Source organism: Oncorhynchus kisutch, linkage group LG20 (assembly GCF_002021735.2).
Source record: "Oncorhynchus kisutch isolate 150728-3 linkage group LG20, Okis_V2, whole genome shotgun sequence".
Classification (NCBI taxonomy): Eukaryota; Metazoa; Chordata; class Actinopteri; order Salmoniformes; family Salmonidae; genus Oncorhynchus; species Oncorhynchus kisutch.
The window spans coordinates 44162676-44176223 of NC_034193.2; the positions used below are offsets into that span (position 1 = coordinate 44162676).

Genomic DNA, 13548 nt, shown 5'->3' on the forward strand with positions numbered 1-13548 from the left:
GTTTTAAACAACGTAAATGAACATGCTACCCTTAGATACAATAATGTTATCGGGTAAATTGTATTACTTTCTCCCCTCTGCCACAAATGTCGTACATTTCTCAGTGTAAGAAATCCGTAATTTAATCCCCGATATTTAATAAATATGCATTCGCATTCTCCCATGGCTCCTTTAATTGACTTATTTTAGATAACTTCCATCCATCCCGGAATGAAGAATCCTACTTTAAACACGCATGTCTACGTATCAGGGGAAAAGTTTGAATAACCAAATTCAACCTAGCTTACTTCCCGAAACATATGCAGTTATGTTTTTCTATAGAGGTTGCTTTTCAAACTTTAAATACCCTAACATGGTTCCACACAATTGAAAGTGCTCAAATTCACTGGTGTTACATAAACAATCAAACCTGGAATCACAACCATGGAATCCATTACCACAATATTTTACGATTCATACATCCAGTCTCTCTCTCCCATAGCCTAGTTCAATCCAAACAAACGCCACAAACCTTGATGCCTACCTAGGTATCAGCTGATAGTTTTTAGCATCTTTCCAGACTATCCTGGCAACTCTCAAATTACTGTTAAAAATGTATTTTGTAATTTATATCAACTTCTGAAAAGTTACTCGAAACACTAATACCCACACTAACAGACAAACAATTTTCTCCGTTACCCCCAGTCCCTGGCGACAAAAGTGCCTCGCTAGGGACGTCATCATCAAACGCTCAACCTCAGCCCAATTCGTAGCGACTTTCAATGAATTGTAAATAATTGTTGTTCGATTAACCAAACCTAAATTTATCACATCTGTTCAAATCCTGAATTATAATTTACCACCCCAACCAATATCTCTAAATTCGCTAAGTTTATCAAAACATTTCGATGGGCATAAATCGTAATTGTCTCTTTGTTATCATTTAGAATCCATTTTGCTCTAAGTAACTGTCTCGTCTTTGACTTAGTATTTTAATTACAACTCTATTCCCAATACGTTATTCACTTGTCTAATTAAAACTCATACTAGCATATGTGAGTGTACACCTTTAAAATACCTTGTCACTGGGAACAGGGAAATCCCCTTAACCCAAACTTTTACTACTACAACGACACCCAATAATTCGGATAATCCCTTCACATCGTTTGTTTTAAATCTCTTGATGTTTCATGTCATTTATTCAGTCTATCTTCAAATTGTCGTCCCACAATATTTTTTACACTGCCATACACTCAAACCACTGTGATTGACGTGCACTGTCCCTTTTAGATAAGACATTATTTTGCCCGTAAAGAAAAGTAGAGAAAATAGATAGTGTTTTTTTTTTTTTTTTTTACTTCTAGTTCAAATTTCCCAGGCGTTACCTAACCAAAAATCAATACTTGGAAAAACAATCACAACTTTTTACGATTAAACTATTCTTACCTATTTTATAGTCCAAAGCGTTGCACTATATAGCCCATTGAGTGCCTGGCACTTCCGTTGCAAGCTGTAGCATCTTTACGATACTTCTCCTTTTTTAAAAGAAATGTATTTGGAACTTCTGACCGCTTTTGAAAAGTAATTCTAAGCTATAATGCACGCATTTTCCCTTTTCTCTGTTTAAATTTGAGGAACGATGTTGTTCAACGTGAAACGTCATCACACATCTGCCCGCCTCTGTAAAATATATATTCCCTATTCAGATTGCGTTCAGTTTTAAATTCTAATCATCAAAGTAAAACCAACCCAACTTCTCAATTTACCATACTCTAACATTTAAACGTACCATGTTTTGTGCTAAATTTATCATATGTCAGTCGATTCATAAATAGCTATAACGTCCGGATAGCATGAAATTGTATCGTATCTCTCCGTTATTCCTTAAATGTAACTTTAGGTGACTTTTTCTTCTATGATACACTTATTTAAATATGACTCCCATCTCAATACATTATTATTATAATTGTCCGTAGTCGCAAAATTTCGACACCAGGAATTCCCAGAAAATCGTCCTAATTTAAAACCCTTCCTATTCGGAATATCAGCTTCCATTCAGGTTCATTGTCTGAGTCAGATTTTGGACGCCTCCCTTCCATTCTCTTTGTTCTCATATTACGGTAATCTCCCGCTAGTTTCCGACACTTCTTTTGAGGAATTTCTAAACAATCCTTCCTTTTCTGTCTGACTATTTGTGTGTCTCTTTTATGGAAATCTTATCAATAGCTTTGACTTTTGAATCAGATATTAGGTCTTACCTTACAACTATAAGCCCAGGGTTTGTAAAGCCCTAATCTTATTTTCCGGTTGTGTCAGAGGGCTTTTAAAGAACGCTAATAATCGTTATCTCACGCCACTAATTGTTAGACTCCCCCCTCGCATGGAACTATCCTGTCTATAGGATGGACTATACATGGAACTATAGATTTGGCTTTTATCTCATTTCTTTAGATTTAAGTTCCCTCTCCTCCTTATTTGGATATTTCCGTAGTATTAGTTGAATCGGAACGATGATCAATACTGCCACAATTCAAATGACCAATCCAGTTATCTTGCGCATTCTTGCCGTCTCCCCACACCCAGTATTTGTACAAGATCACCGTCCTATCCCCCAGTACCTATTTAATATCCCGTCTTAATCTCGGGCGGGTGTGCCTCTCATGATTAAATTTAGTTTATTTACGCTAGTGCACATTACCACAGGTTATTTTTCAACCTGCTTCAGTGTATATCGGTTATACAAAACCCAGTGTATGATGGTCATACAAACCCTGTGGGAATAGCAAAGCTCCCATTATTGATGAATTCTGAAAATGTCAGAACATCAATTAAAGAACTCAAATCCCCCCAGAATCGAGAATAAAGGCTACTTTACCTGCTGCCGACTGGGAAAGCATTGTTCGTTTGAATCTGTCACCTTCCCTGTACTCCGTGATAATACGCAGGCCTGAATTTTAACCTCAATGACTCAACCTACTCAAGTGACGCACCCCTCCTAGGGACGGCATGGAAGAGCACCAGTAAGCCAGTGACTCAGCCCCCATCATAGGGTTAGAGGCAGAGAATCCCAGTGGAGAGAGGGGAACTGGCAAGGCAGAAACAACAAAGGTAGTTCGTCGCTCCAGTGCCTTTCCGTTCACCTTCACACCCCTGGGCCAGACGACACTCAATCGTAGGACCTACTGAAGAGATGAGTCTTCAATAAAGACTTAAAGTTCGAGACTGAGTCTGCGTCTCTCACATGGATAGGCAGACCATTCCATAAAAATGAAGCTCTATAGGAGAAAGCCCTGTCTCCAGCTGTTTGCTTAGAAATTCTAGGGAAAGTAAGGAGGCCTGCGTCTTGTGACCGTAGCGTACGTGTAGGTATGTACGGCAGGACCAAATCGGAAAGATGGGTAGGAGCAAGCTCATGTAATGCTTTTTTTGTTGTTGTGTGTGTTCATAAACCATGTGCCAAGGAATCAGTACATCAAATCTCTTCCCAACAATTTTGTAATCTATATGGCACAGCTGTCAATTTTTGGGTCCTTAAAGGAAACTGCCCAGAGTTTGATAGAGATGATCAGTCATAGGTTTAATACAACTACATAGATTACATGACTACATTACAGCCTGTGTGTTTGTTTTTTCAGGAGGGTTAGCAGCCTACAATGTGGGGCTGGATAATGTCCACTGTTACAGTAGAGTGGATGAGATGACCACTGGGGGGGACTACTCCATGGATGTTCTTGCCAGAGCTCAATTTTACAGACGTAATGGTTATTAAAGTCAACTCCGTGATTGCCTAGCAGTTTTCGATTCAGTTTTTGATTAAGACCATTGTGAAGTAAATGACATATCCTCTACTATCTCATCAAAATTTAGACTGATGTTTAATTGTTAATTAATAATGATTCATTAATCCAGATCCTTGTCCTATGGTGCACATTTTTCTTTTGGCCTAGCAGTAATACACTTGAGTCAACTCATCATCAAACTTTTAGTTGGGAAGCACAGATTTATAACATTCTAGTTCATATAAATTTCCAATCCAACGTAATGAGAGAAATGTTTCTGACCTATTTGTGCTCCCTGTGATTGTCTTGCACCGTCACTATGTATTGAAATAACATGACTAGCTACAATCTTAAAAATAAAATGTATGATTATAGTCTTTCTTTTGTTGAAATCAGTATGGTGGAAATCTGGTAGCAACCCCAGTCATGTCTTGGAATGACTCATTGACTGACTTCTCAAAATACAATTTTACAGAATACACACTCACTTTTTCTTAGTTTGGTAACATTTAATTGTCAAGGTAGAGTGATTACATTGCTGATTTCCAATTTATATGTAGTTTACTCTGTGATTAATGAACAGTTTTTTAAAATATATGAATGAAATATAGACTACCCATTGATTCTTGCAGAATATCACTTACATGAATACACGGTCTTCCACTCAATAAAGAAATCCAACCTTACATAGACAATTACATCATTACACCTAAAGATACACTGAGTGAACAAAACATTAGGACCACTTTCATAATATTGAGTTGCACCCCCTTTTGCTCTCAGAGCAGCCTCAATTTCTCGGGGCATGGACTACAAGGTGTCGAAAGTGTTCAACAAGGATGTCTAGCTGCCCTGGCTCCCTATGTAGGCCCATGTTGACTCCAATGCTTCCCACAGTCGTGTCAAGTTGGCTAGATGTCCTTTGGATTGTGGACCATTCTTGATACACACGGTGAAAACTGTTGAGCGTGAAAAACCCAGCAGTGTTGCAGTTCTTGACACAAACCAGTGCACCTGGCACCTATTACCATACCCTGTTCAAAGGCACTTACATCTTTTGTCTTGCCCATTCCCCCTCTGAATGGCACACAAACACAATCCATGTCTCAATTGTCTCAATCCTTCTTTAATTTAAGGATCGGATCATTTTTGTCCCCCAATTTTCACCTAAAATGACATACCAAAATCTAACTGCCTGTAGCTCAGGATCTGAAGCAAGGATATGCGTGTTCTTGATGCTGTTAGCAATTTATGTTATTCTTCAATATCACAAACTCCAAAGCAAATCAAGGGGAGAAAAATAGGTTTATTCAGACAGGACAAATCAAGATGTTATGCTGGGAGGTCAGATGTTCAGATGTCAGTCTCTCCTGTCCTCAGCTTTCCCCCACTGAACAAAGGAACAGGATGCCATTTATAACCCCCCACCCTAGCATGGGGTTGACCAATCAGAAGTCCTTGCAGTACAACTTGGCCAATGGCCAAATAACAAGTATCCTGCCCCCGACTCAATGTACAGAACATAGCACATGTCACTCTGAGTTCAGGAGTGACATTCCACAGATCCCAAACAGATGTTGAACTGAAACCCAACCCCTATTTACAATTCGCTATTGACCATTAGTACTCTCGTCCACTCATCTTCTGTGTTGTATCTCATCTTCAAAATATTCTTATATTCCCCCCTAGACCATAAAAACATATATATAGTTCAAATGTATTTTTAGAAAACATGAAAAAATAGACAGAATGAAAAACATAAGCAGTAAGCATAAAATCATTCACATGAAACACCTTGCAATTCTATAGAACACAAAGGGCATAATCTACTTGCCGTTGCAATAAGAAATAGATTTCACACAAAGTTATAGAAAAGAGGTATCAACAAGTGTGATACCACATCGGAGAGAGCATGGTTCGTTACAGCACAGAGGACAGTTACCACGGGCACATTGACCACAATCATGAGGCTTGGTGTGACGATGAAGACCCTTATGACCCCCACCACATTCTGGTCAACACCACTGACACCCATCTCCAAAAAGGACACGGTTGATGAATCTTATGATGTACTCTCACATAATCGTAGGATTTTAGCAGGCAAACATCGGGCAATAGCACACTTAACCTGGATGAGGATAAGAAAAATAAACGCAACTCCCAACTATTGGAAGTATCATGCTCACCAAATAAACTTCCACATGTACCGAATGTTGAAGACAACCTCATGACTAAGCCTAAATCACCTGGATTGTAATCATGGTACTTTCCCTGACCTGCGTAGAGGTGGATTCCCTGATCCACCTCTACGCAGACGACACCATTCTATATACTTTCGGCCCGTCTTTGGACACTGTGCTATCTAACCTCCAAACAAGCTTCAATGCCATACAACACTCCTTCCGTGGCCTCCAACTGCTCTTAAACGCTAGTAAAACCAAATGCATGCTTTTCAACCGGTCGCTGCCTGCACCTGCATGCCCGACTAGCATCACCACCCTGGATGGTTCCGACCTAGAATATGTGGACATCTATAAGTACCTAGGTGTCTGGCTAGACTGCAAACTCTCCTTCCAGACTCATATCAAACATCTCCAATCGAAAATCAAATCAAGAGTCGGCTTTCTATTCCGCAACAAAGCCTCCTTCACTCAAGCCGCCAAGCTTACCCTAGTAAAACTGACTATCCTACCGATCCTCGACTTCGGCGATGTCATCTACAAAATGGCTTCCAACACTCTACTCAGCAAACTGGATGCAGTCTATCACAGTGCCATCCGTTTTGTCACTAAAGCACCTTATACCACCCACCACTGCGACTTGTATGCTCTAGTCGGCTGGCCCTCGCTACATATTCGTCGCCAGACCCACTGGCTCCAGGTCATCTACAAGTCTATGCTAGGTAAAGCTCCGCCTTATCTCAGCTCACTGGTCACGATGGCAACACCCATCCGTAGCACGCGCTCCAGCAGGTGTATCTCACTGATCATCCCTAAAGCCAACACCTCATTTGGCCGCCTTTCGTTCCAGTACTCTGCTGCCTGTGACTGGAACGAATTGCAAAAATCGCTGAAGTTGGAGACTTTTATCTCCCTCACCAACTTCAAACATCAGCTATCTGAGCAGCTAACCGATCGCTGCAGCTGTACATAGTCTATTGGTAAATAGCCCACCCTTTTCACCTACCTCATCCCCATACTGTTTTTATTTATTTACTTTTCTGCTCTTCTGCACACCAATATCTCTACCTGTACATGACCATCTGATCTTTTATCAATCCAGTGTTAATCTGCAAAATTGTAATTATTTGCCTACCTCCTCATGCCTTTTGCACACATTGTATATAGACCCCCCCTTTGTTTTCTACTGTGTTATTGACTTGTTAATTGTTTACTCCATGTGTAACTCTTTGTTGTATGCTCACACTGCTATGCTTTATCTTGGCCAGGTCGCAGTTGCAAATGAGAACTTGTTCTCAACTAGCCTACCTGGTTAAATAAAGGTGAAATAAAATAAAAAAAATAAAAATAAAACTTAACGCCCTCAGTCCTGATCTTTTGGATCAGGTCAGTTATTTCCTCAGAATTATCAGGAATGAAAGTACAGCGTTCAGCACCAATAACAGCACATGTACCCCATTGTGCTGACAGAAGATAATCAAGTGCCAATCGATTTTGCATCGCCACAGTCTGAATGGCAACCATCTCAGCTGTAATTAACTCAAGACTCTCAACTATACAATTAGCTACGAGTTCCAAAGGGTTAGCCATTATTAATAACTATTTTAGAAATACCATAAGATGGAAAAGCAATTGCAAAGAATCTCTCTGTTTATGACGGTGTGATAAAGGAGAATTCACTGAATGCCTTACGTATCCCAAGGTTTTCCAGAAAGCACATTTTCAGAGTGTCCCACTTTGCCAATACTCAACCTACTTAAAAGCAAAAAATATCCTTCACATATTGCGTGGATGTAGATTCTCGTGTTATACATAGACTAATAGGTGGTCCTTTGGAAAGGTGGAATAATACTGAACAACAAATATACTACCCAGCATGCAACAAATTCAAATACTTTACTGAGTTACAGTTCATTTAAGGAAATCAGTCAATTGAAATAAATTAATTAGGCCCTAATCTATTGATTTCATATTATTGGGAATACAGATATGCATCTGTTGGTCAGATATAGCTTCTTTTTTTTAAAAGGTAGGTGCATGGATAAAAAAACAGTCAGTATCTGGTGTGACCACCATTTGCCTCAATCAGCACAACATTTCTTTCGCATAGAGTTGTTCATACTTTTGATTGTGGCCTTTGGAATGGTGTCCCACTCCTCTTCAATGGCTGTTGCTGTATATTGGCAGAACTGGAACCCGCTGTCATACACATCGATCCAGAGCATCCCAAACATGCTCAATGGGTGACATGTCTGGTGAGTACGCAGGCAATGAAAGAACGTGGACATGTTCAACTTCCAAGAATTATGTACAGATCCTTGCAGCGTGCATTATCATGCTGAAACATGAGGTGATGGCGGCGGATGGACACCACGATAAAATGCAATTGTGTTCATTGTCTGTAGCTTATGTCTGCTCATACCATAACCCTTCCAACATCATGGGGCACTCTGTTCACTGGATTGACATCAGCAAACCACTCGCCCACACGAACACGCAGGTGAGCTTCCCTGAGATGTTTTTTTTTTTACAATTTGTGCAAAAATTATTCAGTTGTGCAAACTCACAGTTTCATCAGCTGTCTGGGTGGCTGGTCTCAGACGATCCTGCAGGTAAAAAAGCCGGATGTGGAGGTCCTGGGTTGTCATGGTTACATGTGATCTGCGGTTGTGAGGCCGGTTGGAGGTACTGCCAAATTCTCTAAAACAATGTTGGAGGTGGTTTATGGTAGAGATTATCTGGCAACAGCTCTGGTGGACATTCCTGCAGTCAGTATGCTCCCTCAACTTCAGACATCTGTGGCATTGTGATGTGACACTGCACATTTCAGAGTGGCCTTTAATTGTCCCCATGATGATGCTGTTTAGCCAACTTCTTGATATGCCACAGCTGTCAGGTGGATGGATTATCTTGGCGAAGGAGAAATGCTCACTAACAGGGATGTAAACAGATTTCTGCCCAAAAGTTTAGAGAAATAATATTTTTGTGCATATGGAACATTTCTGGGATCTTTTATTTCAGCTCATGAAACATGGGACCAACACTTTACATAATGCATTTATATTTTTGTTCATTCTATATATTTTTTTATAGTGGAAGACATCTGAAATCTATGATCATAGTGCCCTCTACTTGTGACAGGCAAAATTGAATCTGAAATATTCTATAGCGTTAATCTAGTTTTGTCTTCTGACATTTGAATTCAACATTGATCTTTCATGTTCAGTGATATGCTGCAATGTGAAAAGCCAATCTCCAACTTCTCTAATTAGTAAGTATGGTAATAAGTATAAAATAGGCAGAGAATCACTGGGATTTCTTGACATTTCAGAAAATTTACAGAATGTTCTATTGGTAAGGAAAAATAAAATAAACAGTGATAATTGTATAAAAAGTTTTAATTTCAATTATTTAATTAACCAAAAAATAGAACCAGCCATGATTAACAAGGAAAAGAAAAGTAAAACTGCAACCCCGGGAGGATAGGATAAATAGGTGAAATAAAAGGTGAATGAAGTGGGAGATCAGGGAGAGACATTTAAAATAAAAAACGGTCAGATCATTTTTTTATTCTCCCTCTCTGAAAGACACAGGGACAGATGGGCACGGCCACGTAGTCTTCACTGGTCAGGGGGCGATTTTCATCTGGAGTGTTCAACTGTAACGAGAAAAGGTGAAAGACGAGGGAGAGGTTAGTTTACAGCGTCTAACTTTGTGTACCCACATAAAATGACTTCCAGATGTTGGGTCCCAAAAAAACTAACTAATAACCAGCATTACAGCTGCACAGACCACATACTTGGAATGACTAGGTAATAATCCAATGCTCTAAAGTGCTCGTCAACATTTTGTTTGAAGATACAATTGCAAGCAGCACTATAACAATGAAGGATATTCCAAAACCAAAATGAATAATTAAAAAGTCCAAACATGGCTGTGTCTGAAATGGCATCCAATTTCTTATATAGTGCACTACTTCTTCTGGTCAAAAGTAGTGCCCTATATCGGGAATAGGGTGACATTTCGGACACAAACCATGAAAAGTACTGTGGCATTACATGAAATCCAAATGAGTGCTAGATTAGTTTGTTGGATATAGCTTACTGTAGGTGGAGATGTCAATCTCCTCTGGGAGCTCTGCCACGTTGACCTTGAAGCGGTCCTGCATATCGTTCAGGGTCTTGGCGTCGGTCTCGTCGGACACAAAGGTCACGGACAGATCTTTCGTCCCAAACCTGCCGTCACGGGCCACTATGCAGGTAGGTGTCGGAATCCTAGGGCATGTCGTTGTTGAAGACGATGTTGACGCGCTCAATGTCCATCCCTCGGCCAAACAGGTTGGTGGCCACCAGAATCCGTGTCTGGAAGTCCTTGAACTGATGGTACCGGGAAAGCCTGGGGGAGGAAGGGGGGCACCCATAGATTTAGAATAACCCAGTGATGTACTGGGCGTTCGCACTACCCTCTGTAGCGCCTTACGGTCAGATCCCGAGCTGTTGCCATACCAAGCGGTGATGCAACCGGTCAGGATGCTCTCGATGGTGCAGCTGTAGAACCTTTTGAGGATCTGGGGACCCATGCCAAATCCAAGTCTCCTGAGGGGGAAAAGGTTTTGCCATGCCCTCTTCATGACTGTCTTGGTATATTTGGACCATGATAGTTAGTTGGTGATGTGGACACCAAGGAACTTGAAACTGTCTATACTTATACTTATCTTCCACCATAATTTGCAAATAAATTCATAAAAAATCCTACAGTGTGATTTTCTGGATTTTCTTTTCTCATTTTGTCTGTCATAGTTGAAGTGTACCTATGATGACAATTACAGGCCTCTCTCATCTTTTTAAGTGGGAGAACTTGCACAATTGGTGGCTGACTAAATAATTTTTTGCCCCACTGTATATCTATCCTACCCTGTCTTTCTAAGGTCTTCGAAAGCCAAGTTAACAAACAGATTACCGACCATTTCGAATCCCATCGTACCTTCTCCGCTATGCAATCTGGTTTCAGAGCTGGTTATGGGTTGGTCACCTCAGCCACGCTCAAGGTCCTAAACTACATCATAACCACCATCGATAAGAGACATTACTGTGCAGCCGTATTCATCGACCTGGCCAAGGCTTTCAACTCTGTCAATCACCACATTCTTATTGGCAGACTTGACAGCCTTGTTTTCTCAAATGATTGCCTCGCCTGGTTTACCAACTACTTCTCTGATCGAGTTCAGTGTGTCAAATCGGAGGGCCTGTTGTCCGGACCTCTGGCAGTCTCTATGGGGGTGCCACAGGGTTCAATTCTCGGGCCAACTCTCTTCTCTGTATACATCAATGATGTCGCTCTTGCTGCTGGTGATTCTCTGATCCACTTCTACGCAGACGGCACCATTCTGTATACTTCTGGCCCCTCTTTGGACACTGTGTTAACTAACCTCCAGACGAGCTTCAATGCCATACAACTCTCCTTCCGTGGCCTCCAACTGCTCTTAAACACAAGTAAAACTAAATGCATGCTATTCAATCGATCACTGCCCGCACCTGCTCGCCCGTCCAGCATCACTACTCTGGACGGCTCTGACTTAGAATACGTGGACAACTACAAATACCTAGGTGTCTGGTTAGACTGTAAACTCTCCTTCCGGACTCACATTAAACATTTCCAATCCAAAATTAAATCTAGAATTGGCTTCCTATATGGCAACAAAGCATCCTTCACTCATGCTTCCAAACATACCCTCGTTAAACTGACCATCCTACTGATCCTCGACTTCAGTGATGTTATCTATAAAATAGCCTCCAACACTCTACTCAACAAATTGGATGCAGTCTATCACAGTGCCATCCGTTTTGTCACCAAAGCCCCATACACTACCCACCATTGTGACCTGTACGCTCTCGTTGGTTGGCCCTCGCTTCATACTCGTCGCCAAACCCACTGGCTACAGGTTATCTACTAATCTCTGCTAGGTAAAGCCCCGCCTTATCTCAGCTCACTGGTCACCATAGCAGCACCCACTCGTAGCACGCGCTCCAGCAGGTATATCTCACTGGTCACCCCCAAAGCCAATTCATCCTTTGTTCGTATTTCCTTCCAGTTCTCTGCTGCCAATGACTGGAACAAACTGCAAAAATCTCTGAAGCTGGAGACTCATATCTACCTCACTAGTTTTAAGCATTAGCTGTCAGAGCAGCTCACAGATCACTGCACCTGTACATAGCCCATCTGTAAACAGCCCATCTATCTACATCATCCCCATACTGTATTTATTTATTTATCTTGCTCCTTTGCACCCCAGTATCTCTATTTGCACATTCATCTTCTGCACATCTACCATTCCAGTGTTTAATTGCTATATTGTAATTACTTTGCCACCATGGCCTATTTATTGCCTTACCTCCTTTATCTTACCTCATTTCAACTCACTGTATATAGACTTTTGTTTTCTTTTGTTCTACTGTATTATTGACTGTATGTTTTGTTTATTCCATGTGTAACTCTGTGATGTGTCGAATTGCTATGCTTTATCTTGGCCAGGTCGCAGTTGCAAATGAGAACTTGTTCTCAACTAGCCTACCTGGTTAAATAAAGGTGAAATAAAATAAACAAAAATAGCGTGTTCATGGATTCACCTGTGTGAATTAAGGTGTGTTTTTATCATGTCAGATTTGACAGAGATAGGGCCGCATGTCAGAGTGAATAAGCAGGTGAGTGGACAGGGTGGGGGGGGCTTGAACACTTTCCTATTCACATTATAGCCCAACGTACGCTCCTCTGACACATGACAACACAGCAATCATACTGCATACTGTATAAGCCATATAGCCACATATTGTCACGACTCCCACCAAAGTTGGCTCCCCTGCCTGTTCGGGCGGTGCTCGGTGGTCGTCGTCACCGGCCTACTAGCCGCCACCGATCCCTTTTTCCTTTTCTGTTAGTTTAGTCGTATTAGTTGCACCTGTTCCTATTTGTGTTTTCTTGATTTGCTCGCCTATTTAAGCTTGTGAGGCCCAATCTTGTTTGTGCGGGATTATTTTGTGTTCACCTGATTCCTACCTTCCACTCCTATTCATCCATGACACATATAGGTTATACTGTGGTGTGTTTCTTGAATATAGTTTATGAATGGCATCCAAAACCTTGATTAACAGACCTTTTGATAATACATAACACACAATATCCCATATTTAATCAATTGGGGCATTCTTGAATTGCAGTGGCATTTGGGAATGGCATTTTGGGGAGAATGAAATACATTTTTCTAGTTGTTTTATTTATTTAAATGTATTTCAGAACATATTCCTTTTCTATATTAAGTAATGTGGCAGATTTTAATTACTTTAAATATTTTTTACCATTATGATAACATTGTGCCACCAGTAGAAGTAGTAACACCAATGACGTTAACACCAATGACACATTTCATTAAAGATGTTCTTGAATGGAGGCCTCAGATGCTCAAATCTACGGTCATTAACCCTTTAAAGGGGCAATCAGCAGTTGCAACATCCATTTTAGGACTTGTAAATGAATCATATGTACCTCAAGAGCTTAGTTCAACTGTCGTACCCCATCATGATCCAAAATATAGTATTGTTTATCTCCAATGTTTG

At 40.7% G+C, this 13548-nt stretch overlaps 1 protein-coding gene across 14 annotated transcripts in view; it reads right to left on the reverse strand.

Annotated features, from left to right (window-relative positions):
• LOC109865216 (zinc finger protein Gfi-1b) overlaps positions 1-13548 on the reverse strand; it is a 71223-nt gene that overhangs the window by 9400 nt on the left and 48275 nt on the right. For 4 of the 14 annotated variants that reach the window (XM_031799353.1, XM_031799349.1, XM_031799352.1 and 1 more), the window contains exon 1: positions 524-721. The exons of 3 other annotated variants lie outside the window; for them this stretch is intronic. The gene's annotated coding sequence lies outside the window, so the exon portion shown is untranslated. Of the gene's footprint in view, positions 1-437; positions 458-523; positions 760-1425; positions 1651-2854; positions 2964-13548 lie in introns of those variants that run through there. 7 more of the 14 variants (XR_004204463.1, XR_004204466.1, XR_004204465.1 and 4 more) reach the window with 7 other exon arrangements.